Raw genomic sequence first — 19,266 nt, 5'->3', positions numbered from 1 at the left:
TACCACAGTACACTGATGTTGCTGTGCATGTTTGCTTCCAAAATCCATTGCAAGGGAGCTTGGAAGTAAAATGCAATAGCTAGGTGAACAGTATCCAAAACTTGCTCTGGTATCTGCAAGAAGTAACTGGTCCTGCAGATGGCCCATTCATGTAAACAATGTAACATTAGCAGCCTTCATATGTTATTTAAGTGAAGGGGTAGCACGGATGCCATCCTGGCCCAACCCCCGACATCCACAAATTGAGCATAAATGTCTGCAGAGGGGAACCTATGCATGCAGATTTTTAGATGTGCAGTTGTCCATGGGAGCTGGAACCAAAACAGTGCAGGGTTTGTGGTCCTGTAGAAGCCTATACTCATAGAGGTCTATGCAGGTAGGCTTCCCTGAAACAGATGTCCAACCTCAGCATGTTGGGGGCAGTTAAGGAAGCTGCATGATATTGAAGGCAGGATCAGTGGTGTAGATTCACTACTGTTTTAATTTCATGGAGCCCCATCATGAGAGCAATGAGAAAAGGGACTAATCTTACCTTGCTCACATGAGTGGACCATCTGCATGACCAATTATTTGCCCCAGAGCATGGAGAAAGGAATACCATACCTGAAGATGATGCAGTAGTACACTCTACAAGAAGAAGGTAGTAGTCTAGTCATTGCTTTCACCACAAGGACTGGCATACCCTCAGTGAGTTGACAGTCTTGGCTATACTATTTTATAAACTGCCCAGAGAGCTTTGGCTATGGGGCGGTATATAAATGTAAATAATAATAATAATAATAATAATAATAATAATAATAATAATAATAATAATAATCTGTTTAGTAGAATCCCCTGTGTGAATCCTGTTCATCATATACTGAGTTTCTCCTCCCAGAAAACAGCAAAAGGAATACACGGTATATGATTGTCTACAAATGTGAAATATGCCATTTTCTTGTTCAGAAATCGACCATGTGGGACAAAGCCGCCTATCTCCCAGAGATGCACTTTGCCTCTTCTGTGCCCTCAATGGTCCTGGTGCTTCCTCTCAATGTAGTGTTACTTGGACCCAGTGGAAGGAGTACTGCTGCTACCACTAGTAGCAGTGAGATTCACACCATTCCAATTTCACACCTACAAATACCTGCCAAACTATTGTCTCATCCCCGCCTCTTGCAAATTGGTATAAAAAGTCAAAGAGGTATGTTTCAGTTCAGTCTTAATTTTAACTTTTCCCCCTGGAGAAGAATGGCCATATCCAAAATGCATTGGGGATTTTTTTCGACTATTATTTGCACCCACTATATCTGTTGGCAGAGTTATTATTGGCATCTGCAGGGGTCAATTAAATAGGACAGTTGTAAGTTGGGAAATTTGCCACAGAGATGCTGATATCTGTCAGAAATGGTATGTCTAGAGCAACTACATTTCCACACCTACTGAGATGTCTTATGATTCTTTGTCATTACAATAACCACACAAATCATATCGCATTACTTTACAAAGATGTGTCTTCTGTCACTGATGCAGAATTAAGCAAGATGAAGTGTCTAGTACATTTGCACTACACAAAGTAATAAAAAATATCGCATATCCTCATTTTTTTCTTCCAACCTCTTATTTTTCTTCCATTTTTAACTCTACTAACTATGTATATTTAGGGGAAATACTTATACAAAAAGCAACTTTAATAATATGCATGTGTGATTAAGCTGATCTTCATCTATGTCTAGAATAAAAGATCAAATGGTGAATTAAAAGCATAATATCCTTGCTAATGAAATCAGTTGTTTTCTGAACTCTATGGTCATCCCTTTCAGTATCAGCTGTCTAAAATTCCTAATGCAGTCCATTTATTTCAATAAGTTGCAAGTATACATACGTTTTATCAATATTATAGATTTCGGTTGTCAGGCTACATTAATTTCAATGTCAATTCCATCCACCATGTTTCTGGGCTTTGAACAGAATAGCTCAAAGTACCAGTAAGTACACATTATTCTTATTCCAAGATGAGTGACTATGCAATGAGTTAGTCTCTGTTTTCCACTGCCTTTCATCTGAGAAGAATGTTTTCCTTTCAGCGTCCCTCAGGTATGAGTTTTAGTATATACACATTCACAAAAGAAAGGCTTGGATAGCTGCAGTTTTTGCTTCTCTTATTACATGTCAAAAATTTATTCTACAGACAGCTCCTTTTCTAGTGGGCTGTGGTAAGTAGCTAAATCTAGATTCATCTTCTGTTAGCTGGAGGGAATCACCTCACATCCGTTAAAACTAAGATTAACACCTGATTAGAACATCTGAGATCAGAAATAGTTTGCATCAAGCGCAGGCAATAATCTGAACACTCTGGGCTACACACACACACACACGAGAGAGAGAGAAAGAGAGAGAGAGAGAGCAAGCGGCCTGCATACTCATGCAGAGGTGCTGACATGTTGTGAATATTTAGAGTTTAAATGGTAAGTTAATATAGAAGTATATTTGTGGATTTTTAGGCAGGGAGAAAAAAATATGAGTGGTGAGGTTGTCTTGTGTGTCTGTGTTTATGCAGTGGAAATAGGAAAGCGCATCCAATATTCTGTAGAAATTTACTATCTCCCCCCCTCCCTGGAACAAGCTATATCCTTTATGCTTTTTTAATGACTCTGTTTTCCCCCCTTAAGCATCTACATTCAATTTAATGTTTACTCGCTACTTGAGGAAATATTAGCCGGATAAATTGGTGCTTGGTAATCAGAAATACACTCTGTCTCAGTACTAGTATAGTCAACAATTTCTATGTAATAAATGCAAGTATTTGGGAATAAAATTTGGAATGAAAGAAAAACAACAATCCAGTACTGCTAACGTGAATTCCCAAAGAGTTTGACATGACGCTCCAAATTAGTCAAACCAGAGAGTAGCATTTGAATTAGTTTAAAGATAATTATACTGCCTCTAGAAATCAGATGGGTTTAAGCACTTGTTCACATCACTCTGAACGTGGATTGATTCGGGGCTCATGGTGAAGTGGCTATGTATTTAATGCACGGCAATATTTTACTGCATCACTACAGACCATTTTTTGTTAGGGAAACAGTAAGGAATTTATAATGTCCAATTTATTCCTTGTAGGATGAATATAAAGAAACATGAGGAGACAAAGAGTTAATATTAACTTCTTCCCCATTACTGCAGAGACTTGACTTATACAATAATGGGAGGGGTGGGATCACATCAATTATACACTCATTTCTTTGAAGAGGCACAGAAGAGGGAGGAGAATCAAACCACATTTCCCAGAAGGAAAGGTAAAACACACATATCTAGTCAACACATACATTACCACCCCCTTAAGCTAACTCAACTTTTAATTTAGTTAAAGGCAAGAGAAGCAGAAAATGAAGAGGCGGTCAGGGTGGGGCAAAGAGACACAGGATACAAGTGGGAGCTCTGAACAGTTTATCTAGGTAACGACATTCCTGAGAAATGTTTATATATATTATATGAAAAGCCATTGAAACAGCCTCAGAACTAGTTGGTATTTTAAAAATGAAATTCTGCAAGCTCGTAATGAGCAGGTGGGACACAAATAAAGGTACTGGTGTTTTATAGATAGACGGAGTACAAATTGAAATAATAATAATAATAATAATAATAATAATAATGATAATAATAATAATAACAACAACAACAACAACAACAACAACAATTCTTGTTTACTATTTTCCCAGCAAATAAAAATTAGTTTGCAGAGGGGGGTCACTTTTCAGTTTCATGGGGGCATATGTGCATGCAAAACACATTTGTGATGTTTCTGTTAGTCGGGAAAGGGGATAGAATACATATGCTTATGGGTAGGGAAAGAAAGAAAGAAAGAAAGAAAGAAAGAAAGAAAGAAAGAAAGAAAGAAAGAAAGAAAGAAAGAAAGGTGGTTTGCTACCAAACTTCAACAGCAATCCAATACCTAAGGAAAACAGACATATTTAGCTTGCTTTCAAAACCTGGGTCAGTTTCAAATTAATCAGTAAAAATGGTTGTAAAGGTGTTTAAAAACATTCAAGGCTGGGGGATGAGAAAACGTTCTGTGGCAGGGAGTTGGCCAGGTAGGCCCATATTGGGGCAGGTGGTCCTTCAGACAACCTGGTCCCAAGCTGTTTAGGGCTTTAAAGGGAATGACCAATATATTAAATCAAGCCCAGAAGTGCACTGGCAACCAGAACTGGTGTTATGGGCTCTGATCACAACACAAGCAGCTCATAAAAATGTAAGAGTTCTGTCTAGATGAGAACCCAATTCCTCATCTTTTAACAACTTGTTCAGGATTGGAAACCAGCAGTCTAAAGTGATCACACAGAGGTCTGATTTCTCTCCCAGTTTAACAAAACTAGCTTCTGAAAGCAGTTATGATGGTGGTGATGTGTGACAGTAAAATGTGATCTAAACACCACAACAATTGACAATTATGATAACACTGCACCCCATTATTTCTACTTTCTAGAATTGGTTTTCAACAAAGGATCTTCTACTTTTAACACATTTTTCTTTATTGTGGTGGCACCTATGTCATTGGCTTTTTTAAAAAAAATCTGAAACATGATCAATGGATATATGACTCTTACCTTATTTCTGGTGCTACTTTGCATGAATTATAACTTATTGGCTGGCATGCTTTGAATTCCTTAGCATGCGTTTCATACCTAATAAGTGAATCATCCTGTGTGTTTTAAGGCAGCTTTTATAAGTTCTGTGTTTGAACATCTGTCAAGGGATGGAGATTACCTGAATGGATACAGGATGCAAGTAAATTGTATTCTGTGTTATCCCATATACTGCAATTATCTTGATCCTCAAACAACTCTGTGACAGTTGCAGCCACTTTTGCAGACTTGTTATTATTGCAAATTCAGAAAGATATTTTACTTGAATCCAAATTAAATTGATATGTAACAAGTCTTTCCCCTGTTGCTTTCCTTTGCAAAATCATATTTTAATAAATGCACATCTTCGTGTGATAATATATCTTCCATGGGATCACACTGTGAACTAGTCTTTTTTCAATCACAGCCATAGATCACAGTTGCATGGGACAGCTTTGAAGGTCCTACTAATGTTTATGACTTCTAGGACATGTAAAATCCCAACCTAGATTGGGATGGGTGGCTGAAGCCAATGATGGACAAGTCCAGAACCAAAAGTGGGTAAAACCACCCCCTTTCCCCCCCCCCACTCTTTCTGGCACTCCCCTGTCTTTCCCACTTCCACCCTACCCTGTGGGCTGCTGGGGGAGGAACATGGCACTCTTGCCAGAGGTCTGAACATTGTGTTTGCAGAAGGCTCTTGAAATTGGGCCAAGGGCCACATTCAGTTCTAGGGCCACCAGTTGCCTGCCCCTGCTTTATAGCCTGCTTCATTGAGTGACCTCCATAGTGCAGCAACATCCCTTCAGCTCAATCGGATCACAATACTGTCAGATAACACAATTTCACGGACCAGCTCTCATTATCTGGACTGGAATATCTCATTAGTTATTCAAATTTACCCTGTGACCTCCGTGCAACTCTGTGTCAATGTAGCACTACTCAAATGGCTACTTACTTAGCCAAGTGTCTCATTATCCACACATTTTGGATGTCCTCCAGACTATCTGGATAAATGAGGCTATACTTTACAGCGCTGCTTACTTTGCAGAATGAATTTTCTTATCAAATTATTGATTTTTCTTTTTTGCTTCAAAACCAAAACCACTCTGTGGTAACTTCTTCACTTCTTGTTCCACAATTTGGAATGTTTATTTAAAAGATTATAATAAAATGATAATATTATGATGTAATTATTTTTGTCTCTGCTTCTAAGTATGAAATAAATAGTTCAAATATGAGTCCATCTACCAACAAAACAGTTCTATTGCATTTTGTTATCTAGCTATCTGTCTATAAGAGGAACTTTTGCTGGAAGATGCTTCAATAGGTTTTCATAAATATTTGGTTATTATATTTATAATAATATAATATAGTAGTCAAACATATAACCTCCCAAAGTAGCAGTTACTGCTAAATTGTAATTTAGAATCTATCATTTGCCTCTTTAGATAGAGATAGATAAATAGACTTTCTGTTATTATCAACAACAAGTGACAACATTAATAATTAGTTAACTAGTTATTAAACTAAGGAATGTGGAGGAATAGGTGCCTTTAGACCTATATACAGAGATTTTCCGCCCTCTCTGTGTTAAAAACACACACACACAAAACTTGTAAAATATAATGCTTTCCTAAAGTGCACAACTGTGATTTCCAGTAACTTGTGGCAAGTTACCATCAGCCCATTAATGTACATGGGCAATATTTTTCAAATAGAATATGCATTCACAATACTTTATGGTAGAAGAAAGTGGCCAGCATTTTATTTTATCATATTTTTATTATATTGAGGTCTCGGGTTGGGTAGCCGAGTGTCAAAAGAACACAAGTATAAAATTAATATCTAGGGCTGAGCCTAGATTGCAACTGGTTTGCTTGTCATGGATTATCTCAAAGAATCCTGGGGATGTAGCTTTGTGAGTATGCCAAGGGCTGTTTGTATTCCCAGTTTCCTTTGTCTGGAAAACATAACAGATAAACAAGTTTGAAAACAGTTTGCAGCTATAGCATCAGTGCATCATAAAAGTACACTTCATGAAACCAACATGGACGAAATGGGGAGGGAAGAAGTTTCTTTCAGTTCAGTTTTGCTAAGAACTAATCAACGTCTTTACATTTCTTCATATTCAGGACAGACTGTATTTGGGATTTTAAAAAATCCCAATGTGGGAGCAACAGGTCTGGCACATTTGTTCATCCAGGCTTTGAGTGTTTCGCTCTTAAAAGACTGGGTTTGAATTTCTGTGTAATCAACCATATTTGTGGTGGTGAATTATGTTTGCCAGCTCTTTTTTCCCAACAGGCTCCTCATCGTTAGCAGCTATATAGCAGGCAGGTACAACATACTCCTCTGCATGCTAGGAATTGCTGTGTCTATTGAATTTGGCCAGAGAATTTTGTTTTGAGAAGAATTTGCAAACATTCTCAGATCCCTTCATATTCAGGATGGAGAGAACTTGAGATTTATTTATTTATTTATTTATTTAATTGAATGTGGAAAAAACAAAACCTTTAGTCCCTACGACTGAATGAAAACCCTACTCATTTTCCCTACCAACCTAAAACCCACAGGCATCAAACTAGATTACCCAAAATATCCATGCTCCCAGAAAATGCTCAGGTTCAGAATTCAACAAAGGTGCACGGACAATAAATTCTATTTTTGTGAGGTATTTTCCTCTCCATAAGCACAGGTAGAATGGTCAGGTAGTTGCTCCCAATCAACAAAAGGATTTACAACAGATATCAGGAAGCAGACAATATCAGGTAAGGTCTAAATCCTGAGCAAGAAAACTTCATTTGCACATAGAAACATTATACTTGTGTTAAATCATGAGCAGATGCTGTACTTCTGTAAAATATGCCTGGAGTCCAAAGAAAAGACATGAACATGAAGTTGAGAACCATGCATACAGTCAGAACTTTGCTTGCTGTATTCTTCTTCACACCAAAAAGGCAAGCTGCTATCAAAGAGGCAAGCCACTGTTCCGTTTTAAAAGTGGCTCATCTTTTTGGCTGTGGGAGGTCTACAGCAAAACAACAAAAAGAGCAGTGAAAGCTCTGGATCTATATGTAGTTCTTTCTCATACATGTTTATGCCTTCTTTAGTACATGTATTGCTCCAGCAAAGAATGGTGTGCACAAAAGCATGCAAGCAAGAATCCCTTTCTTCTCCCAAGCCAGAATGGATCAGGAGAGGGATGCTTTTGAAGCCGGACAAGAAGAGATGGGAACATGGTAGCATACATGAGGACAGAGGGGCAGAGCCAGGGACTATAAAAGCCAGCTCCTCCCTTTAATTGGCCTCTTTCTTTACTGGCTCCCACCCACCCACACTAAACTCAGTGTAGGATTAACCATTCTCTCCCTTTAGGTGGGCCCAATAGGAATTTTTACCTGTTCCTTTATTGGCTTGGTGGTGTATAGGTTTGTTTTGCCTACTGTCCACTGTGCCTTGATGGTAGGAGCAATTTTTTTGATTGTAAGACGCCATTGATTGTAAGACGCACACTAATTTCAGTACCACCAGCAGAAAAAACCCCTAAGACGCACCCCGTTTTCAGAGACGTTTATATGGGGGGGGAAAGTGTGTCTTAGAATTGAAGAAATACGGTAAGTAAGTTAATTGGCCACTTGGCTGGGAGGTGAAGGAATCTAGCAAGGAAGCATGATCTGGTAAGCACCCGAAGGCACCTTTGTGACGACTGACATGTCAGAGGCCTGCCACTCAGGGCTGTGGGACTTGTGGACAGGATACAGTTTGCCTTTGGGACTAATTGGCGTCACCTACTTTAGGTATGGTTTAGGGGAAGGGGAAGGGGCCAGAACCTGCCTCTCTCCCAAAGCAGGGTTGGCTCATCCAGGAGGGTGGAACAATTGCCTCCAGGACCCTTGAAGTTATATTCCTACACTTACACATGCAGATCCTGAGGGGAGAGTTTACTCCAATTAAATAAAGAGACCCTAATTCACCCAAGTTCTTGAGTCTGCCTCGTTTTTCCTCTCCCAGGTGTAACTGCACTGATGAAGCCTTTGTGACATAGCCATTTAGGCCTGGTTCAGATTTCTCATTTCAGTCCTCCCTAAATTACTGTTTGCCGAATCAGGAATGAGAAGTATGGATTTGTGTGCTCCTCCCTTTCCCTTCCATTTTTCCTCATTCCTTTCCTGACATGTGTTGATTTCTTCCTCCCTGCCCTAGGTTAGGAAGCTGGCCTGACATGATCTGCAAAGATTCTTTTTGGGACTGCAGAGATTCTCTTTTCTCCAAAACCTGGGTGCAAAACATTGCAACATCTGTACTCCAACCCATTGGTTGGAATAGGTTTGCAAAGTATTGTTCAAAACCAATCATGGTTAGCACTAACCCAGGTTTGCCCAATTCATACAGTATGGTGAAATAGGATCAAAATGAAACTAGGAAAATAAAGATGGAATCAATGTGTGAAGGGACATGTTCCTGATTCTCCAAACAATAAGGCCTGACTTGGGCATAAGAAATTATTTATACTGATTAGAAAACAAGGAGCTGAGGCATGTACGACTTCACTCTTTTCCCTCCGTCTGAAGGGATAGTTTCACATTTGCAGGTTCATTTTAGAGATCAAATGAATTAAACCCTAGTGTAGAGCTGGGAGGGTGACCACATCAAAGGCATTTTTAATTAAAAAATAAGCCAACAACAAAAGACAATAATTTATACAAATGTTTTCAACCCCAAGTATCTGATTATATATGAGAAAAATGACACCTGTTAGGAGAAACCATTTAAATTTTAAATACATGCTGCCTCCCTCTTAAGAATGTGCTTTCTCTTAGGGAATAAACAGTGCATTATACGTGTCAATACATTTGGTTGGGTGTACATCGGTATATGCATAGATAATCCACTAAACATTTAAACAACTTTGTATTTGCAATTCTGTTTCACAGAATCCTTCTGAAAGTAGGTCTATATGCATTTCTTTCAAACTGGCAGGAGGTGGCAGTAGGCAGTGAAGAATCTACCATAGTAACACTCACTGCTGTTGAAAAGAAAAAGCTAAAATGAAATACATCCAAGACGTTTGCCGCCTTAGAGTTATGAACTTATCAGATAGAAAAAGAACTGCAGAGAGGATTCGTAAACCACCCTTTCTAAACAGAAGCTTTTGTGAAACACTAGGAGAATGCTAAATGAATAATAAAGTAAAACTGGGGCTAATGTTATACAGTGCATGTTTAAGGACACCACTATGTAGATACACAAATGTACTTTCATCCGTGGATTAGATTCCAGATTGTTGAGAAGAAACTTCTGGGTTGAATTCCAACAGGGCTTCCACTCCTGCAACAAGACTTCCCTATCATCTCCTCTCCCTGCAGCTCTCTCCCATCCCCCCAAATTGGCTCCAGAGGGCTTACCAACCACCTGAAGCAGCTTTGGTGGTGCAGGGGCATGGGGAAAACTGTTTCGACAGAAGTTTCCTTCCTCTGACAGAACTCAGCACTGAGACCAACCCTCTGATGACTGTCTTCTTATACTTAAATCAAGCTATGTGGAACTATGGAATAGCTTAACTGTGCTAGCCATACAATTATTGTAATTTTTACATGATAACCTGACTTTGAAATTTCTATTGTACTGTATATAATCTATAATACGCATAAAAGGCTCATAGTGATAGAGCTTTCAGAGTGACAATTATTTTGTGCTCTTTGTCATGTGAATCTATCCTATGTTTCTCTCTTTATCCTTGATCCTTAGTTGGGATTTGATGTATTCAAACAATCATTCATTCATTCATTCATTCATCCGTGTTACATTCAGCCAGGGCTTTGGGATGCAGAGACCATTTGCAAAACCAGAAAAAGCTCTGTAGTCTCCAAAGTCTCTTCCTCCTTGTTGGTAGACTGTTTTCCAGTGAGGGACCTGATTAGACGTTATCATAAAGAGAGTCTTTCATAAATGTAGCCAGTTGAAAGGTATCTTCTCAGAAAGCAGGACTCGGAAACACCTCTGCGAGAGTACACAATTCAGAGTACAATTACACCAACTGTCTGGTTCAGTATAAAGCAATCACATATAATTCCAGAAGCAGAAAGTATACATGCCCATGCATTATACTTTCTTTCTTTGTTAAGAACACAACTCTACTGATTTAAAAAAAAACAGTCTGGTCGGAGATAATAGGCCTTCTCAGCGGCTCCTCCCAGGTGCTGGAACTTCCTTCCAAGGCGCTGGAACTTCCTGCCAAGGGAAGTCAGTTTGACTCTCACTCTGTTGTCCTTCCACTGTCAGGCAAGGTTCTTTTTATTCAGATGGGCCCTTGGTGTGCAAGCTAGGCCCTTTCTACACCTAAGGATTATCCCAGGAAAATGGAGGGATCATCCCTGCCTGCTCCCAGGATCCCCTGTGTGTCATTTGCAGGCACAGGGATGATCCCGGGACGATCCCTGGAAAAAAGGCAGATGTAGAAACAGCCCTAGTCTGCTGCTGAAGGGTTTTTTATCTGATTGGGAACTGTCTATTTCTTGTAGTAGTTTGAATTGTATTTTTCTGTTATGTTTTAATTAAGATTTTTTTAAAAAAAAAATCTGTATTTTATTATTGTTAGGCATCTTGAACAATATTTTTTGGAGGACAGGCGGGATATGAATTTAATTAATAAATAAAATGCTCTATGAAAATAACTTCATTAAAATGGGAAAGAAAGGATATAAAAATAAGAAACAATGATTTGGGAGGGGGGGGGTGTTGGAGCAAGGATTTTGTGAAGGGGCTGACTTTGCTTCATTTCTAGCAGTGTTGCAGGCTAAAACAGAATGTCCAGTGGTACTTATTTGGACAAATCAGTAACTTGCTTCATTGCCGCTTTTCACAGCTTTGCTCACAATTTCCTCTAATATCAAACTTGGTGGCCCTGAGCCAACCAGTAGGCCAGTGAACCCATGCCTTCTACAGGCAAAATTGCATTTTTTGCATACTCAAGGGATTCCTCGGGTATGCTGAAAATGTTGTTTTGGATCAAAAGAAAAAGGAAACTTGAGCAAAGTCATCTTGTAGAAACAGAATGTTCACACTGAGCTATGGCCCCAACTCTGGCTTTGGCAGGAGCTAGACAATGTTATCAACTAGAATTTTAAAAACAAACCCAAAAAAACCCACCTTGGCAATGATTAAAGTGGGGAGGGCTGCAAGTTGCTAGACACTTAATTACAGCTGGAAAATAATTGGTCTGAAGGATGGACAAATCTGTCAGTTCTGCTTCCTCCCGCACACGATTTTTTTAGATCTCAAGTTCTTTCCATCCTGAATATGAAGAAATGTGCACATTTGGAAAATTCTTATCAAAAACAAACTGAAACAAAACTCTCAGCTATCTGGAAAGGCCAAATTCAATAGCTACAGCTATTCCTAGCATGAGGAAGAGCATGTTGTACAGCTGATAGAAATAACGAACCTGCCCAGAAAAAAGTTTGCAACTCAAATTCAGCACTAATATGGTTGAATACACAGGGATTCAAATCCAGATTTTAAAGAGTGATACACTCAAAGCCCTGGATTAATCTGCCAGTTTCAATTTCTCCCACATTCCTTTCTTTAAAAAAATAAACCTCATATTCATTTTGTCCCGAATATGAAGGAATTTGCCAATTTTATTAAGTTTTTATTAAAAACAAATTGGAACAAAATTCTCACCCATTCCTAGGGATGACAAACAGGAGCTAGCTAACTATTCAGAGCTGCTGTAAGCTTTTTGAGAGAAAAGAAGGTTTCACAGACTGAACGATACACATGAGGGCGAAAATATAACAGTGAAGTGATATAAGAAAGACAGTAGTCCATAGGCAGTATGAAAAACATGTACACAGAGAAAAGGGGACAAAATATATAAAAAAATAAAAATGAAAAATGGTATAACTAAGGAAAGAAGGAAGGAAAGAAGGCAATTAGAAAGGTAGGGAAAAGGTGTTCACGTTTGAAGAGCAGAAATTGTTTAAAGTGCAAAAAGAAATTGTAGACACTTAGGTAAGAAGGTCAGAAAGAATATGAACTTGAGAACAAAAATGAAAATCATGTGATGGGCTAAACTTTGAAAACCAGTGCTTGCAATGAATAAAAAGATGTTATAATTTTTTTAAAAGCCTGATAGCTGCAGGGCAGGGGCCAGATGGGGATCTCCTGCAAGTCTTATAGGGCTGACAGACTGGAGGTTCCCCCATCCCTGCAGTGTAGGACAGGATCCAAAAAAAAACCCACCTGTGAATGGGTAAAAGAACTTCCATACACACAAAGGGTGTGTGTGGTGATTTTTTCCTTCTAGATGTTGCAAAGTGTGATCAGATACTGGGCTGGGGCAAGTTGGAAGCAGAGAATACCATGAACTGGAATGCATAGCAGGAAACAGGCTTTTGGAGAAAATGCTTCCTGCAAGACAAGATCTAATGCTCCATGGTGGACTTGTTAATCAGCCAGCAAGCAGCCTTGTTGCTACTTTTATTTATTGCAGGGCTTTGGGAAGCTGGCACAATGGGATAAGTGTAATATTATTGATGCCTTTAGTCCATGGCAGCAGAGCAGGATTGATCCTGAACCCCATAATATTCAGTGTATTTGTATTCATAACAGTCCAGTAAGGAAACAGATGGTTTGACTAAAGTAAATTTGAAATATCCCACCTGCAGAAACTTTTTGAGAGTTGCAGAGGGACAGGAAGAATAAAACATCTTTGGGTTTATAATGCGACCTACATCTTCTCCTATGAGCATCATTACAAAGTTGGCTGTAGACTGGACTTGAAGCCTGTTTGTGATTTAGCATATAGATGTTGAGACAAATGGACAGCAAGAGAGAAATCCTGAGAACAGCAAGGTCGTATTAAGGTATGTCCTGGAGCTTAAAAGTTCAAAATGTCCCTAGGAAAAGTCACAAATATGTTGCACCTTTTATGCACTGAGAACCTTTGATTTGACAGGTGTAGAAATCTTCCTACAGTTCTGAGTGTCAACAAGACCTCACTGGCTTCCAAAGCAATACTTTCTTGGTCTACTAATAATGAGATGTTGGAGATCAGTATAAACCCAGGAGAACTGAAGTTTGACATTAAAGCACTTTTATTTATTTATGTTATTATTAGCCTTTTTCTATCCCATGGACTTTGGTTGGGTAACATGGCTGTTTATATTAAGGACAAATAGGGTTAGATCCAGAATGTTCCTTCCATGAAAAGAAGGGCCTCCAATCCAAGGGAATCTCCTCATGGAGGAAGGGGGGAAGCACAATCCTGCCTTCCTTATGCAGCCCCCTCTACCACATCCCACATTCTCCTGGAAAGTTACCCAATACTCCAGAGCAGCAAGCACGGGGGCTTCATGAGGAAGGAAGAATTGGTGAAAATCACCTTCCCGCCCCCACACACCCCAGGAATGTCTGTCATGGAGAAATCCAACCCTTGTATTTGCAATCCGAGCCATGGGCTTTTCCCCAGAATTCAGGGAAACTTCTTGAGGGCTTTTTTTCCCTTCTAAAATTCTCATTTATGCAAATTGTGGCTGCAATTAGTAATTTGTGTAAATTCTGATCATAATTCGTTTAATTTGTACAAATTGTGAGCATGTCTTGATTTTTTTGCGAATTGTAGCTGCAGTTAAACAATTTATGGCTGTGATTTTCATAAATGACGATTTTAGGGAGAAAAGCTCTTCCAGATGGTTTGGTCTATAACTCCTGCGTTCCTGACCACTAGCCATGCTAGCCACGGCTGATGCAAGTTAAAGTCTAACACATCTGGAAGGCATCAGGTCTTGGAAAGCTGATGTTGGAAGTCAACCGAGACTCCAGAGAAGCAAAGAATGGAGATGGTTTTGCTTCCTCCAACTTATCTTGTAATCAATTCTGCTTTTCAAGAATACTTGAAAAAAAGTTTGGGGTTTTGTAGGGGTGTGTGCATCATGAAATTTTGAACTCGCCAAATCCTCTGAAATTCATCTTGAACCTCATTCCAATTCAAATCCACGTCAGATTGAGAGCTTTGAGTGTGTTTTGCATGGAAATATAAATGCATCCATCAATTGTGTGCATCTCTGTATGCATTCTTCTCCCATTAATTAGGGTGTCTGTGTTCATTTAAAAAAATACATACACATTTTTATGCACATTTTTCAAATGAATGCATCCCGTAGAACACATTTTTTTCAGGTCTACAAATCACATTGCAAGCTTTGAAATGCACGACTTTGACCAAGTATGTGTTCTGTCCAGAAGCTGGAAGCTGGGCAAACCCTGATCAAAAAGGAACGGAAACAAATTTCTTGTACATCTCATTTTGTCTGCTTGTTTGGGGGAAAAGGCTGAAGGAGTTGGTCCCCAGTGCTCCCTGCTAGTTCATTCCCTCTGCAGACAGGACAAACCTTCCTGATTGCTTCCTTAAGGCTTTAAATGCTGCTGAGCCTCCCTTCCTCTAGAGTAGGAGTAGGGAACATTTTTGGACTAAGCGTTGGATTCCACTTCGGGGAAGCATTCCAGTGGTGGGTGGGGCCACAGGTAATTATGGGCATGGCCGGGGGGGGTGCAATTCTGTTGCTACTGATTTATGTGGAAAGTATATCTACTCAGAAGTAAGCATGAGCACCATGCCTACCCACAAATAAGGATGTCTCTGCATGACTGTTAAGTAAGCAGGGCAAGTCTCAGAAGGAAGCAGGCCTGAATGAGTCAGCACTACTTTCAAATAGCATTTCTACTCAGAAGTAAGCATGAGCATTATCTCTACTCATGCTTTTGCATGACTAGTCAGAAGTGAGCAGAAAAAGTCTCTACATGACAAAATTTAGAAGGAAGCAGGATTGGAAAACTCAGCAGCTTACTCCCTTGGCCCTGACCACCCTGCTTTGCAGAGAAAAGCAATTTAAAGATAAGTGCTTTCCCTTGTTTTTTCTGTGCTAAGCAGGGGAAAGCACTTATCTCTGATTCACTTTTCCCATTGTGCCAGGCTGAATTTGGAACCCACATTGTGGTAAATTTTGAAGTGCAGGTGCTCCTCATGACAGTCTCATAGCCACGGCCCCAAAGAGAGTCCAAAATAGCAGACAGCTGCGCTGATCCATAACAACAGACAAGTTCTTAGAGTTTTTATTTGGTAATATTTGCCCATTCAACGCCAAGCCATCCCAGAATATTTTATATTATAACATGGAGCCAAGATATGGTTGCTGGGAAAATTCATTCCGCTCCCCCAGCAACTGTAAGGATTGTAGCTAAATTCAAAGGAATGTCAGAGTTCCTGCTAATAAAAAGAAAGTGCCAGGGCTGTTTACCTGCAAGCCCTGATTCAGCTACACCATTGCTTCTCAGGCCCAAAGTTCTCCATTCCTGCTCTGGAACTGAAAACTGACCTTTTAAAGGCCTTTTTACTGGGGTAAAAGTATACAGGAACAGAGAAGTCAGGAGTCAAAATCCATTTGTGAAGGAAGAAACCTCTTCACACCCAATTTAGTTTGGGAAATGTTCTCTTTACCTTTCCCCAATAGATCACATCTCAGATGATTTCTCAAGGACATCTGAAAGTATGATGATGCCATGTGGAACTTCCTTCCAGTAGAGATTTAGCGTGCGTGCACACACACACACACACACACACACTGACCTTCAGCCACCAGTTAAAACCTACTTATTTGTACAAACTTTGGGGTATAGGTGAGTGTTTTATCTGTTTGGGGGGCAGGTGTTATGGTGATGGTTACATTGCACTTTATTGTGTATTTGTAATTTTAGAGTCCTGATTTTAATGGTGCCCATGTATTGTAATACTTTAAATGGTTTGTTTCCTGGAGTCCTTGTGACAAAGGGTGGGATATAAATATAAATAAAATAAATCTGATTCTGTATATGAATAAAACAGGCCTGTACAGTAATGCCCGGACCTTTTACAAACCACCAGCTGTGCATTGGGGTCTGTTCCCTGCATGACAAACCTGTTGTTTTCACTCTGAAGGCAGCAAAAAGGGGTGTCTTGGGGGTGTCTACATGATGCTGTGTTAGTGTCACATTCCCTCAAAACCCTACAGCATCAGAGTTTTGAGGCAGAAGTGATAGAATTAGATGGCAGGAGGAAGTGTGGGCTATCTGACCAGAAAAAAGACCAAGCTGGCAGCCGCTCCGCTTGTCAAGCCTGCCCCCTGCCCCTGTCCTGCATTCCCGTGCTTACCCAATAAGGCCAGAGCTATGCTCACCAGGATAACCTGAACCAAGGCCACCACTGACACACAAAGAAACAGTGTGGCGGCCGTGGAGCAAAGGCAAAAGTCACTGTAAAGGGACACTTGCAAAAGTTGTGGTTTTGGGGAGGAAAGCCCAATGTGGCTGTGAGTTGGCGGCTGTGTCATATAATCAATGCAGCATCACTTCACAGTTACAATGGGGTAAATAAGTAGTATAATCCCCTTTGTCAAGCCATTTCTGGGCTGATATACATGGCTGGTGGAGTGAGTGTGTTCTGCCTGGTGAGCTCTGGATTTAAGAATGGAGGTCTCTTGTGGAGGTCAGGACTAAAAAGTGGAATGGAAGTAAATAATCATGATAAAGAATTGAGCATCTTTATCATAAAGACCTTGGTTTGGAAGGATATCCTATGTCCTTGTGATTTAACCACTTCCAACCTAGCACTGCTGTGCTTTGATCGTCTATTTCAAACAGCATGCTTGCCATTCATTTGCATTTATACAATAGGCGAGGGTCCTACTTCTTTCTTTCTTTCTTTCATTCATCTCATCACTTAATTTTGGAGGGCAACATTTTCTTTGTTTTGTTTTTCTAAGGTCTTTGAGTAATATTCATTCAGCAAACCTTTAATACACTCACCCCTAAATCATTTTTCTTTTCAGGTTCAGAAGAACATACCTCACCCTTTGACGATGTGTCAAAATTAATTGAGGATGCTTTAATTTAATCAAGTTCAGTTCATTAGGCAAACATTTAAATTATTAATTTAAATACTAGGGTAGTTCAATAGCATTTATGACAGTAACAAATACAGAAACATCTTCTTCTCCGAGCCTGATTTCTCATATATGTGCAGCTCAGTGGGTTGCTGTAATTACCATTGTGCATGAGAAAACAGCTTTCTTCTTTGCCAGAGTTGTAACTTTTTATGACGGCTTTTTCAACGCACTTGATTCAACAGACATTGCTAAAGGAACATTTGAAATTAAACCAGCCTGCAACTATTGCCTCAGTTTTATCCACGTTGCTTTATTTATTTATTTATTAAAAATGTTTATTCTATGCTTTATCATGGTAGCTAACAGATCAGACTACAAATGAGGAAGTCCCTGGTTCGAATCTTGCCTGTGCAATCAACTCAGTAGGTGTCCTTAGGCAGACCATTAACTCTCAGCCTCTCCACACTCACCTCCCCCATCCCTACTATTGCAATATGGGGATAAGACTGCTGACTTGCTTTACAGGGTTCTCTTAAGGCTTACAACAAAATAATGCTTCTGTGGGGCTTTATCTGAGGATACTGATGATTATAGAACTCAAAGCAGAAAACAAATTTCACTTGTTCTTTTAATATATATGGTTGATAGTGCAGTTTGAGGTGACAGAGAATGGCATGTGGTTACTGTAGCTAGGATGATCTCTTCCATGTTTGGTGGGCAAAAATGCCAACAGTGAAAGACTGGTTGGGTAAAATATTGAGCGTGGGAGGGGGGGTCTTTGGAGGGAGGGAATCTTAATGTTTTTTGAGGGGCACTTACTGTAGATTAGCCTTCCCCAACGTGACCTGCAGATGTTTTGGACTTCAATTCCCATCAGCCACAGCCAGCATGGCACCAGTTTGCAAGGCACCAGGTTGGGAAAGGCTGCTGTAGATACATGATGGCAGAGAATTTTTAAATGGAACCGTTTAAAAAACAGAAATGATGCTGTGAACAATGCTCAGTCATGATATGGCATTATTTCCATTGGGCCATTCTTAATAAGGAATGTCACTGGGCTAATACCACTTATTGCTCCTTGAAGCAGCAGTAAAGATTTTCTATAAAAACACATGAAAGAATGACTTCTGGATATCCTCTTCCATATAATATATATGGTAATACCCTCCCATTAAAAATTTTTGCCCGCCTGTAAATTTTTTAAAATGCTTTCCCACTTTCCAGGGGGAAGGCAAGCAAATTGCCCTGTGACAGTAGGGAGGGGGTGTTTCAGCCCAGCCTTGAATATGGCAACTCGTAATGTTGGCAAAGATAACAAATTATTTTTTTATTAAAGCAAAAAGACAAAATTATGATTCTTTCATCAGATATTGGGCAAAAATATGCAAGCATAACCCCTTTTGCGATGTGAATCAACTACCATGTATGATGCTGTTTTGTTATATATGCAATTGACCAAAAAATCATTTTAAAGCATCACATTTATTGAATGAGCATTATAAAGCTAATAAATGTTATCTACAAAATAGTAGGGCAAGAGGCAGCAATAATACACTCTATGAAGTCAGGACATATAAGCTTAAAACATCTATTTCTCCGTCCATCTACCTATCTACCTATCTGCTGGTTTAAGCTCATCTCATGTTGGGTCAAGCTCCTCAAAGGCAGGAAATTGATCACTGCACAGGATTCCAGCATAGCTTTTCCTTTTTCCTTCTGCTCTTCATCAATGT

Source organism: Elgaria multicarinata, chromosome 2, assembly GCF_023053635.1.
Source record: "Elgaria multicarinata webbii isolate HBS135686 ecotype San Diego chromosome 2, rElgMul1.1.pri, whole genome shotgun sequence".
Lineage (NCBI taxonomy): Eukaryota > Metazoa > Chordata > Lepidosauria > Squamata > Anguidae > Elgaria > Elgaria multicarinata.
This window is presented reverse-complemented; position numbering follows the sequence as displayed.